Source organism: Macrotis lagotis, chromosome 1 (assembly GCF_037893015.1).
Source record: "Macrotis lagotis isolate mMagLag1 chromosome 1, bilby.v1.9.chrom.fasta, whole genome shotgun sequence".
NCBI lineage: Eukaryota > Metazoa > Chordata > Mammalia > Peramelemorphia > Peramelidae > Macrotis > Macrotis lagotis.
Window position 1 is genome coordinate 220,138,332 of NC_133658.1, and position 11,214 is coordinate 220,149,545.

Genomic DNA, 11,214 nt, shown 5'->3' on the forward strand with positions numbered 1-11,214 from the left:
TAATGAGATGATCCTAGAGCCAGGAGAACCTTCATTTAAGTCCCACCAAGGACAATGCTGACTATGTGACCCCTGAGCCCTTAATCTCTTTGGGTTCTAAGTAAATCACTAAGTCTCTACCTTTCAGGGAAGGTGCCAATCAGAATCAATTGAAAGGGATTTCCTCTTGTGCAAGTTAAATACAGTACATTATTAATAACAAGATTTGTTTAACTAAGGCCTCTGGAATGAGGATATGTATGGCAAATAGGAAAATGACTGTTGTAAAAAAACATCAGTTTAAAAAATAAAATGACTAAATGAGATAATCCAAAAAGTTAAAAGTGCTCCAAAAGATGCACATTGGAGGAGATTTTTTCAGTTGTATCATTCTTTATTTGTTGAACCTATACACTTGTATTGGCCAATTCTTCCTGTGAAGAAACCCCTTTACAAGCAATTCTACTGTTAGTAACTCTCAGAAACAATTTTTCATCACATCTTTGTGGCATTGTGAAGGTTTAAGCAAGTCTGAGTCTTCCTTTGCTGGGGTCAAAACTGTTTCTCACAAATGGAGAGAGGCTTCTATAGTCAGAGAAAATAAAAATGTTTCTGTTTCTTCAGACTTTTCTAAGCTCTACCCTTATAACCCAGAAAGGCTACTGCCAGTGGGGAAGTGGTGGAGGGAGGTTTAATTGTTAGGAAGTTCTTTCATAATAGAGTCAAAATCTAAGTAACTCCCCACTCAATATTTTGGACCAAAGTAAGACTAGTTCAAACTAAGTTCCTACTATGTGCTCAGCAATGGTTAAACACTTCTAAAATAAAATCTCATTTGATCCTCTACAGTAGTCATGGCAGGTATGTGCTAGTGTTATCCCTATTTTAAAATTGAAAAATTCTAATTGTATTTGAACTCAGAGCTTTCCTAAAGCCAGGCCTAGTACACTACTATGCCACCACACACACACACACACACACACACACACACACACACACACACACACGCACACATGCACACACAAACACCCAAGTCTATTTTTGGCTAAATACTTCCAGATCCTCCAGCAGTCATTATTTGCTTAATTCAAAAGTTCTTAAAGAAGACCTGGGTTGAAATCAGTTATATCTGGCACCAGCCACAAGAGAACTATTATTTCAAATAAATGGAAATTCAAATGAAAACATCATTATCAGGAATACGCATTGTCAGGGGGTCACCTATCTATCTATTTATCTATCTACTTCCATGTACATATACATGTATATGTATACATATATATGTATGTATATGAAATTCAAGGTAGCGTGGTGCTACAATAGATAGAAATTTAGATTTAGAATCATAAATACCTGAATGTGAAACCTGATTCAGAAACTTCCTAGTTAATGTCACTTAATCTATGTCTCAGTATGTCCCTTTATGAGTTCCTTAGACTGTTTTTTCTTTTACAAAATCAAATTACTAATAGCTTCTATCACACTGAGTTGTAGTGAAGATTAAGTAAGATTTGTAAAATATTCTTTGCAAACCTTAAAGTACTCTCTAAATGCAAGCTATTATTAATTCATTAATTTTTTTTTGTTTTCAAATCTCACCTCTTTTCCTTTTTATCTATGTGACTTCGGTTAAGTCACTTAAACTCTCAGTCTCAGGTCTTCTTTTTATAAAATGAAAGACTGAATTATATAGCTTGTAATGATCTCTCTAAATGTAATTTTCACACAAGCCATTGTCTAGACACATACCACCTATTTTGTACTTGTATAGATAGCATTTTTTTAATCCAAATGTAGACTTTTGCATTTATCAATGCCAAATTTCATCTGATTAAATTTATTACAACATTTCTCTCTGTCAATATCTTGTTGACAATCACTTCTATTGTCTTATACATTTAACTAAAGCGCTAAGATGTGTGTCTTCCTTGGAATTGGATCAGCATGGTATGTGAACTTTCAGTTAAATCATTGAAAAAGATCTTTACTAAGGCAGTGTATTGCAGTGAAGTGATCACTCAGTTTAGCATGATCTAGGTTTTAATTTTGCCTCTGCTAGTTGTGTGGAGAAAAGTGATTTCTCCATCCTCAGCTTCACTTTCATTGTTTTCAGTCATGTCCCACATTATGTGACCCCATTTGAAATTTTGTTGGCAAAGATAAGAGTGGTTTGGCATTTCCTTTTCCATCTTATTTTACAGATGACGAAACTGAAGCAAACAGGATTACATGACTTGCCCGGGATCACATAGCTAGTAAGTGTCTGAGGCTGGATTTGAGATCAGGTCTTTCTGACTCCAGACTCTATCCTAACTGTCCTAACTGTCCCAATCTCACTTTACTTGTCTATAAATGTGGCAGAATTACCTAATTCCAAGAATCCCAATTTTCTCTAGATATTTTATTGAACAAATGATGAATTGGTTAGAATAATGAACCTAGAGTCAGGAAGAACTAAATTCATAAACCAAGCTCAGACTTCAAACTCTTGCTAAATGTGTTACCCTGGGCAAGTCATTAAATCAATTTGCTTTGGATTCTTCATGAACAAAATGAGTCTAGAGGCTATATAAATACTAGTTATTGCTATTATGATGGATAAAGAGACAGCTCTATGGCTCTCTTCTTGACATCTATCCAGGGTGATATTGATCAATTATTAATCAATGCTCTGAGTCAGTTAGTTCAATAACTTTATTATTATATAGTCTACATTTCTATCACCCATAAAGATTCCATGAAAGAATATGTAAAATTCTTGACTGAAGTCCAGTATTCCCCTGTTCTACCAGTCTAGTAATCCTGTCCCAAAAAGGAAATTCACTTCACCTAATGTAACTACTCTGGATGACCTTGTATTCTAATTGTCCACTAAATCATAATTTTGAGAATTGGGTTTTCACATTCCACTAGGAACATAATTCAAGCTTTCTACAATGGGTATGAAGAATCTACTTTATTCCTCTTTTGGAAAGCTGGAACTGAACATCCTATTTTCAGCTGGACGATAATCTTTCCATTTACCACAACTTTTCAAAGATGTCCCCCCAGTTTCAATCATTCAATAAATTCATTGGCAGCCTGAAATGATTTTAATCAGGTCTGGTGACTTAAACTCATTGAGAAAAGTTAAATATTATTTTTATTGTCTCCTCACTTATTGGGAGTGTCAATTTCTGTTCCATATTTTAATGATCTGAGGATGATTCTGCTTAGTAGAGAATATTTGCAAAAAAAAAATGTTCAGTCATTCTGCCTTCTCTCAAACTTTACCATTGCTTTTCATAGTCAAAAAAGTGATCTCTCTCCTCTTTTTCCTGTGGAAGTTTATATTTGATCTAAGCCTTAGTTAATTCTGGACTTCAGAGTCCTGCCATTTTTACAAGATGGCCATTTTTTTATATTCCTCTTCAGTTACTTTCCCTTGCTCCTATCTTATGGAATTGTCTTTTTAAAAGGAACTGGGGAGTACTCTGAAAGGCATACTGCCCTTTTTATACAACTCTCTTTTTTCCCTTATTCCCTAATTTCATCAATTTCCCCCCAATAAAGCTTTAAAAACATTCTGTTATAACTCTGATTTTCTCATCAGACTAAACTCATTCTCATTTTGGCAATCCTAATCCTTGAAAGCCATGCTTTTGTCATCTTGTTCTCTTCCTTGCTTCCATCTTTTGTGCATATCTTTGAAACATGTAAGTTCATTAATGAGTTCTCTGTGATCTATATCACTCTTTAGAAAACTCCTGTTTTTCCATCCTTCCTGGCTTGATTTCACCTGTGGGATTTAATCCATGGAATATTATTTAACCTTTCTGTGAATACTTTGAAATCTGTGCCTCTAAAAGTCTAGGGTACATTTGAAACTAAGCCAGATTTCCCTTATTCTATCAATGAAAGGGAATGATCACTTTCATTCAAGGTTGCCATAATTTACACCCCAACAATTAGCTTCTCCTTAAATCAGTGAGGATTAGGTGAGGATTAGATTAGAGTAAAATTTCCCCTTGGTTCTTCATCTATGAAGTGATGAAATTATCATTAAGGGAAGTCAAGAAATTATTAGCTGCTCTTTTTTTTGGCAAAGAAGTCAAGCAGGCCTCTAAGTAATAGAAATTCTCTATAGTCCACCTAATGTATAAATGTAGCCTAATATATAGGTCACACTAAGAAGCTATGTGTAAGATTTGCAATCTATTCCATGAATTCATCTATTTCTTCTTTCTGTACAAGTGGTCTGTTGTATATTCTAATGACAAAATCACTTCTATTTCTCCCACAACTGACTATCATTCAAATGTTTTCCACCATCCTTCCTTCATCTGCTTCCTGGATTTCTTTACATGAATATGCCAATAACAATTTAACAATTATATAGCATCTTCAAGTCATTTTCAGTCATGTCTGACTCTTTATGACCCCTTTTTGGGTTGTCCTGGCAAAGATACCAGGGTAGTTTGTCATTTCCTTTTCCAGCTCACTTTGCAGATGAGGAAACCAAGGCAAAGAGGATTTAAGTAACTTGCCAAAAGTCACACAGTTTATACGTGTCTGAGGCCAGATTTGAATTGAGGTCTTCATGATTCTAAGTCCAGAATTCTACCCACTGTGCCACCTAGTTTTTTACTCAGAACACCATAATTCCTGGATTCTAATTCTAGTATCCTAATCCTTAATGTCTTCTACCCTCTAGATGTGGCCACACATGACCCACCAGAGTTAGATATTCATCACAAAATAATCCAAGTATTAGAAGCTTCTCTGTCAGGACTTCCTGTCCAAAAAATGGCAAGATGGACAACCAAGAGAAGATAGTTACTTTCCAGTTATACACATTAGGCCAACAAATGGCCACCTCACCACCCTTTAGCAGTGAATAGCCAATTCCCTCATCATTCCTTTCTTTTTGTTACCAGTCCTAAATGTACTAACTTCATATGAGCTGTAGCCATCATCATTATCATCATCAGTCTATAACATAGAGTCTATAACATTTCCTCTTCAGAGCATCAAACTCTATCCTTGATGGGAAGAGACTTAATCCCAACCTATATTCCAATGATTTTTGTGATTCCTTTTCTCCTCTTTGCTGAAGTTTTCTACCTTTTGACATAGACTCAAATTCCTCTTTGTATCCTAGGATTCTTTTTTCCCTTTTTAATAATTTCTTTTCTTTATTTTATCTATAACAAAGTATAACTGAGATATTTCTTCATTCCTTTCACTTTTTCCTCTAGCATGAAGACCAAACTTCATTTAATATCCATGTAATTATTAGCTGACCTTGGGAGATATACAAATGTAGCATAATCTTTTTGCTTACTAGAACATTTATCTCATCAAAGGAGGAAATCATTATTTCAGAACTGGGAGGGACCTCAGAGATCATCTAGTGCAACTTCCCTATTTTAAAGATGAAGAAACTTAGGTCTTAGAGGTTAACTTTGAGGCTAAATAACATTCTCTATTTCTAATAACAAACTAGAGGCAACTGAGTGGCACAGGAAATGAAACTAAGGAAAACAAAAATAACAATGCTCATAGATTTTTCCAATGGCCTTAATATTTTGGAACATAAAGAGTAGAAAATTACAAGGGAATAATTAGAGGAAAAATGTGACTTATCCCCCTATCTCTTTTCTTTCTGTGGCTTCACATGCTCTATTGTAACATAGAACCAAGTACAGAATCAGCTTACCTTTCTACAACAGGCAAAGAACTTCTTCATTTTACACATGAAGTGGATTTGGAAAATAAGACATTCAGTAATTACTAAATGTACTGAAGCATTAAAATAATCATCCAAAGCAGAAAGTGATTTACTCAACTTCCAAGAGTGAATAAAATCATACATTCAGGACTTGAACCAAGGTCTTATAGCCCTAAGTCTAATATTCTTTCATTAATAATTAATAATAATAAAAATAATAATTAATAAAATTCTATGTGCTGAACAGAACTAAGATTCTAGTAATAAACCTTAAACAGAGTGAAGGAATATGCATTCTTAATTTAATATGTGTCAGGTACTTGCTAAGTGGTTTCCAAATACTATCTCATTTGATCTTTATAGCAACCCTGGGAAATAGGGGCTATTATTATTCCTATATTACAACTGAAGAAACTGAGGTTTCCCTGATTAATTAACTTGTCCAGATTTGTATAGTTAAAAATCAAGTTAGAAACTCACAATCAACATTTAATAGCAACAGCAAAATTTACCAGTAAGGAACCAGAAAACACATTAGAAGTTTACTCCCCTCAAAAAAATTCTGAAGTCACCAATGATATAATGTGACATATTTGGGAAAGTAATAGATTTGGAATCAGAAGAGCTGGGGTTAAATGTACACTTTTTCTTACTATCAATGGGTCTTTGGATAAGTAATTTAACATCTCAGGGCTTCAATTTCATCAATTGTAAAATTAGGTGATTGGACTAGACAGTCTTTGTGCTGTCTTTTATTTCCAAATCTGTGAACATCCTCTGAAATAATTTGTTGTTATTCAGTCATTTCTGTCATGTCTGACTCTTCATGACCCCATTTACACTATTGTGGTTCACTTTTTTGCTTGTCTTTTTTTGAAAAAATATTGAAATGGCTTGACATTTCCTTCTCCAGCTCATTTTATAGATGAGGAAACTGAGTTAAGTGACTTTCCAAGAGTTTCACAACTAGTAAGTGTCTGAGACCAGATTTGAACTCATGAAAATAAATTCCAAGTCCAGAGCACTATCCACTGTGCCACTTAACTGCCCATTTCCAAAAAGAGAATAGATTGTAATAATAATAAATTCTAAGAGAGATGAAAAGTTTGCAGACCACCTTAAGATTTGCAGAATACCTTCTCCCAGAAGAAGTGAGTTTTGTAAAAGACTCTATCAAAAGATAAAGATTTCCTATGGTAAACCCTTATAGCAGAATAGTATTACTAGAAAATTTTTTTAGACTTTGTATTTTTTAATGCTTTTGAAGAGTTTTGAAAAGGATTTGGTTTAATGGGTAGAAATTTATAAGATCCTCCTAAAATGAGATGGAGGGGGTAGGTAGAAAGCTAGAATAAAGGAAGAAGGGGAAAGAAAATAAAGTATAAATCAGAAAACAGGTTTATTCAAAACATAAGGAAGAAAGTCCAAAAACTCAAAGCATGAAAGAAACAAAGGGAAGAACTTGACACACCTTCCCACACAGTTTAGTGGATTTGGAAAATAAGACATTCAGTAATTACTAAATGTACTGAAGCATTTAGATAATCATCCAAAGCAGATTCAGGGACAAATTTATCCTGTTGGAAAAGATTTATGGAAAGTAATAGTTAAAAAATAAATAAAATTTAAAGGATATACAGAAATAATAATAGTTAATATTAAAATAGTAATTTAAAGTTTTCTAGGAGTCAGATGCTATTTTGGTCTGCATTTTCAGGATTAAGAAATTGATGCAGAACTCCAAATAATGTAATGACTAATTGAGACCTTAGAAAACTGATGAAAAAGCATGTCTCTCACCTCTTGGCAGAATGGTGATAGACCAGAATTGCAGAATAAAACAAACATTTTCAAACATGTCCAGTTTGTTTGATTTGTTTTGCTTGACTGTTTCTCTCATTTCATATCCTTTTTTTGGTACTTCTTTGAGTGTTTCCTAACAATCACAACATAAAGGATCTGTCATCTTTATGCTAAAATTTAAACCCTCTAAGAAGGAATATGTTCCTTTTCTGTGCTTTAGTGCTGACCATGATTAGGCTAAAGCTTCAGAAGAGATGTGCCCCAGTGTTCTTTGATACTGAAAAAATAGTATTGCCTGAACCCAAAGAAACCCATAAACCATCAATACCAACTCCCAACAGAGATCTGGAAGAGGCAATTATTTAAAGACAGCTAATATACAAGTTTATGATTGCCCACTCTTGTGCCTAATGTTATAGAAAATTCTGGTTTATCATAAAAGTAGGAATGTGGACACTAGTTGGGGAAATGATGAGGTCAATGTTCTTATATCTGAGAAGATAACTTAGAGGAGGCGAATGAGAATTCTGAACTATATACTCTGCAGATACTAGGACTGCTATATGTGCCATAACCTGTACTTAAAATGAAGTAAGATGTATTCAGTCCTTAGGGAACATATTTATAAGTTGAAGTCAGAGAATGCCTTCAAGAAACTTCCGGATGAGCAAGTTGAGACTTGTAGGTTCAAGATTGTAAGGAAGCACAGATGCATCTATATGAAGAAAAGGAAAAATCGTACAGCATTTATCCAATATGAAAGAAATTAAGAAGCAGATCTTTCCCCATCTCCTCTCTACATAGTATCCATCTAAAACTCTCAGTCAATAAATTTTGTAAAAGAAGGAGGAAGAGAAGAGAAAAGAAGTGAAGAAGAGAAGAAGAAAAGGAGGAGGTGAGGGAGAATGAGAAAAGGAGAGATGGCAAGAGAGAATAGTGAGGAGAAAAAGCATTCCAAACATGGAAGCCTTCTAAGGGCAAGAAGAAGAGAAATGGAATGGAATCTATGAGAAAGAAAGCAGGTCAATAAAATTGATCATAGAGTTGGTGAAGAGGAGTAAAATTTGAAGATTGCAATGATAGGAAAGTGGAGAGATTATAAAGAGCTTTATATGATCAAGAAAAGACTTTATATTTAATCCTGGAAATAATAGGAAACTACTAGAGTTTATTGAGTGGAAGTGGAAAGGGGGTCATGACCTGATCACAATTACACTTTAGAAACACTACTTTCAGACATGTAGATGATAAATTGAAATGAGGAAAAACTAAAGGCAGAGGGGCAGCTAGGTGGTGTAGTGGATAGAGCACTGGCTGTGGAGTCAGAAAGCTCTGAATTCAAATCTGGCCTCAGACACTTAATAATTACCTAATTGTGTGATCTTGGACAAATCACTTAACCCCATTGCCTTGGAAAAATCAAAACAAACAAACAAACAAACAAACAAACTAAAGGCAGAGACATGTTAGAAGCCTTTTTGCAAAAGTCTGAAAGAGGTAACAAGGGCCTGAATTGGTGCTGACACAGGTAGAGGGCAGAGAGAAAAGGACAACTATGTCATACATACCGTAAATGTAGAAACAAGATTTGGCAGAAAACTGGGTTGAACAAGAATGAGGAGTAGAAAAGGATGTTGAAATTTCTTCAACATCCTCTTGGCAGGAAAATGAACCTCAGAAAAGTTGAGTGACTTGACCATGATCACATAGGGAGTATCTTCAGAGGGGATTTGAACCCAGTTCTTTGCTGCCACAAAGAAATCCATCATATTTTCCACTAAAACTACACTGATTCTCCAATGTTGCATAAGGCCATTATGGCAGTCTTTCATGGGTTCAGGAAAGGGTAGGATTTATAGGATATATTAGGGGAGGGGGAGTCAGGAAAGAAAAAAACTTCAACAAAGATCAATTGTACAAATTTCATAGCAATAGCAACTATCCAGCAAAGCTGCCTCATGATGGCTGAGTTTGAGGACAGCTGGAAAGAGTGGGTGGCACCTGTCTGAGACTCTGGTGCCTGTGGCCGCCCTGGCATCTGTCTTAATGACATGGGAACTGTTAAAACACCCTACAATTAGCAACCAGAAGCTCCCCTCAGGGAACAGGTCTGGGCAGGGCTTCCAAAGCAACTCCCAAGCAGCCTTCCTCCACTGCAGGTCAAGTGTATTAGGATGAGGCAATTATAGGTTTTACATCTGGCTGAATAAGAACTGGGGTTCACTTAGCCAGAGTTTCAGATGAAAATATACTTTTCAAATGCCTCTTCTTTTGAGTCTCCCAATAAACTTGTAAGATCATGCAAGTATTCCTAATGCTCCAAACTCAAATTCATCTCCATTTAACACAGAAATTGAATAAGTTGAATAACTATCCTTTGTTCTCAAAGAGGGCTAAAATGACATCACCATGTAAAAATCAAATTAGAGTGGTTCCAACTGTGACTGAGCAGACAAATTAATATGAACTTAGAATGCTATACCACAGCCCCCGCACAAATAGGTCATGTGAACATTTGTAATGGATTCCATAACTTTGCATATCTTGCATTTCTATTCAGTATTGCAATTCTGCTTTTCTCAAAGAGCACAGTACCTTCTTGGATGAGGATGATCCTGTGCCAGTGACTCTCATGTCATGCAATCAATTCCAAATTTCTTAAGAGAAGCTTTGAAAGTGTCTTTGTTTCACTTTTTCTAACCACCAGGTGAGCACTTTCCCTGTGTGAGTTCTCCACAAAATAGTCTTTTTTGGCAAGTGAAAATTTGTAATTCAAACAACAAGGCAAGCACATCAAAGTTGCATTCTCTGTGTTAGAGTTTAAATGCTTGGCAGGTTAGTTCAAGAAAGGACCTTGGTTTCTGGTATCTTCTGTCAGGTGATCTTCAGAATCTTCCTAATATAATTCAAATAGAAGCAATTCAGTTTCCTTACATGGCATTGGTACACTGTCCTGGTTTCACAGGTATATATAGCAATGAGATCAGCACAATGGCTCTGCAAACCTTTAGTTTGGTAGGCAGTATAATACTACTTCTCTCTTACACTTTCTCTCAGAGTCTCCCAAATATTGAGATAGCTCTGGCAATATGTACTTCACTATCAATATGTAAATGATGTCAAGGTAAGTAAACTTACCCAAAGTATTCAAAACATCTCCATTTGCTATAATTGATAGTTCCACATATGGATGGTGTGGTCCAGGCTGAGGGAGCACCTGTGTTTTCTTGGTTTTAATTATTAGACCAAAATTAATACAAGCAGCAGAGAAGGGATCCATATTTTGTTGCATCTCAGCTTCAGAGGCTGCATTGAGTGTACCATCATGTACAAACAGAAGATCATGCACCAATACTCCCTCCACTTAGATATTGACTTGTAGACTTTTCAAGTTGAAGAATTTGCCATCAGTGCAGTAGCTGACCTTGATGTCAAGTTCATTCTCATTGAAGGCATTTGACAACATGACTGAAAACATCATGCTAAAAAGCTTGAAAGCAAAGATTCAACCTTGAATCAGTCCACTGGTGACTAAGAAAGCACAAGAGCATCATCCACTACCCAGAACCTGGGAAAGTATGATGTCATAAAATTGATGTACAATGCAGATGAACTTCTCTGAGTAATCAAATTTTGACATAATTTTCCATAAGTCCTCATAATTAACAGTTTTATAGATCTTGGTCAGATCTAAAAACATTGTATACAGACCACTGTTCTGC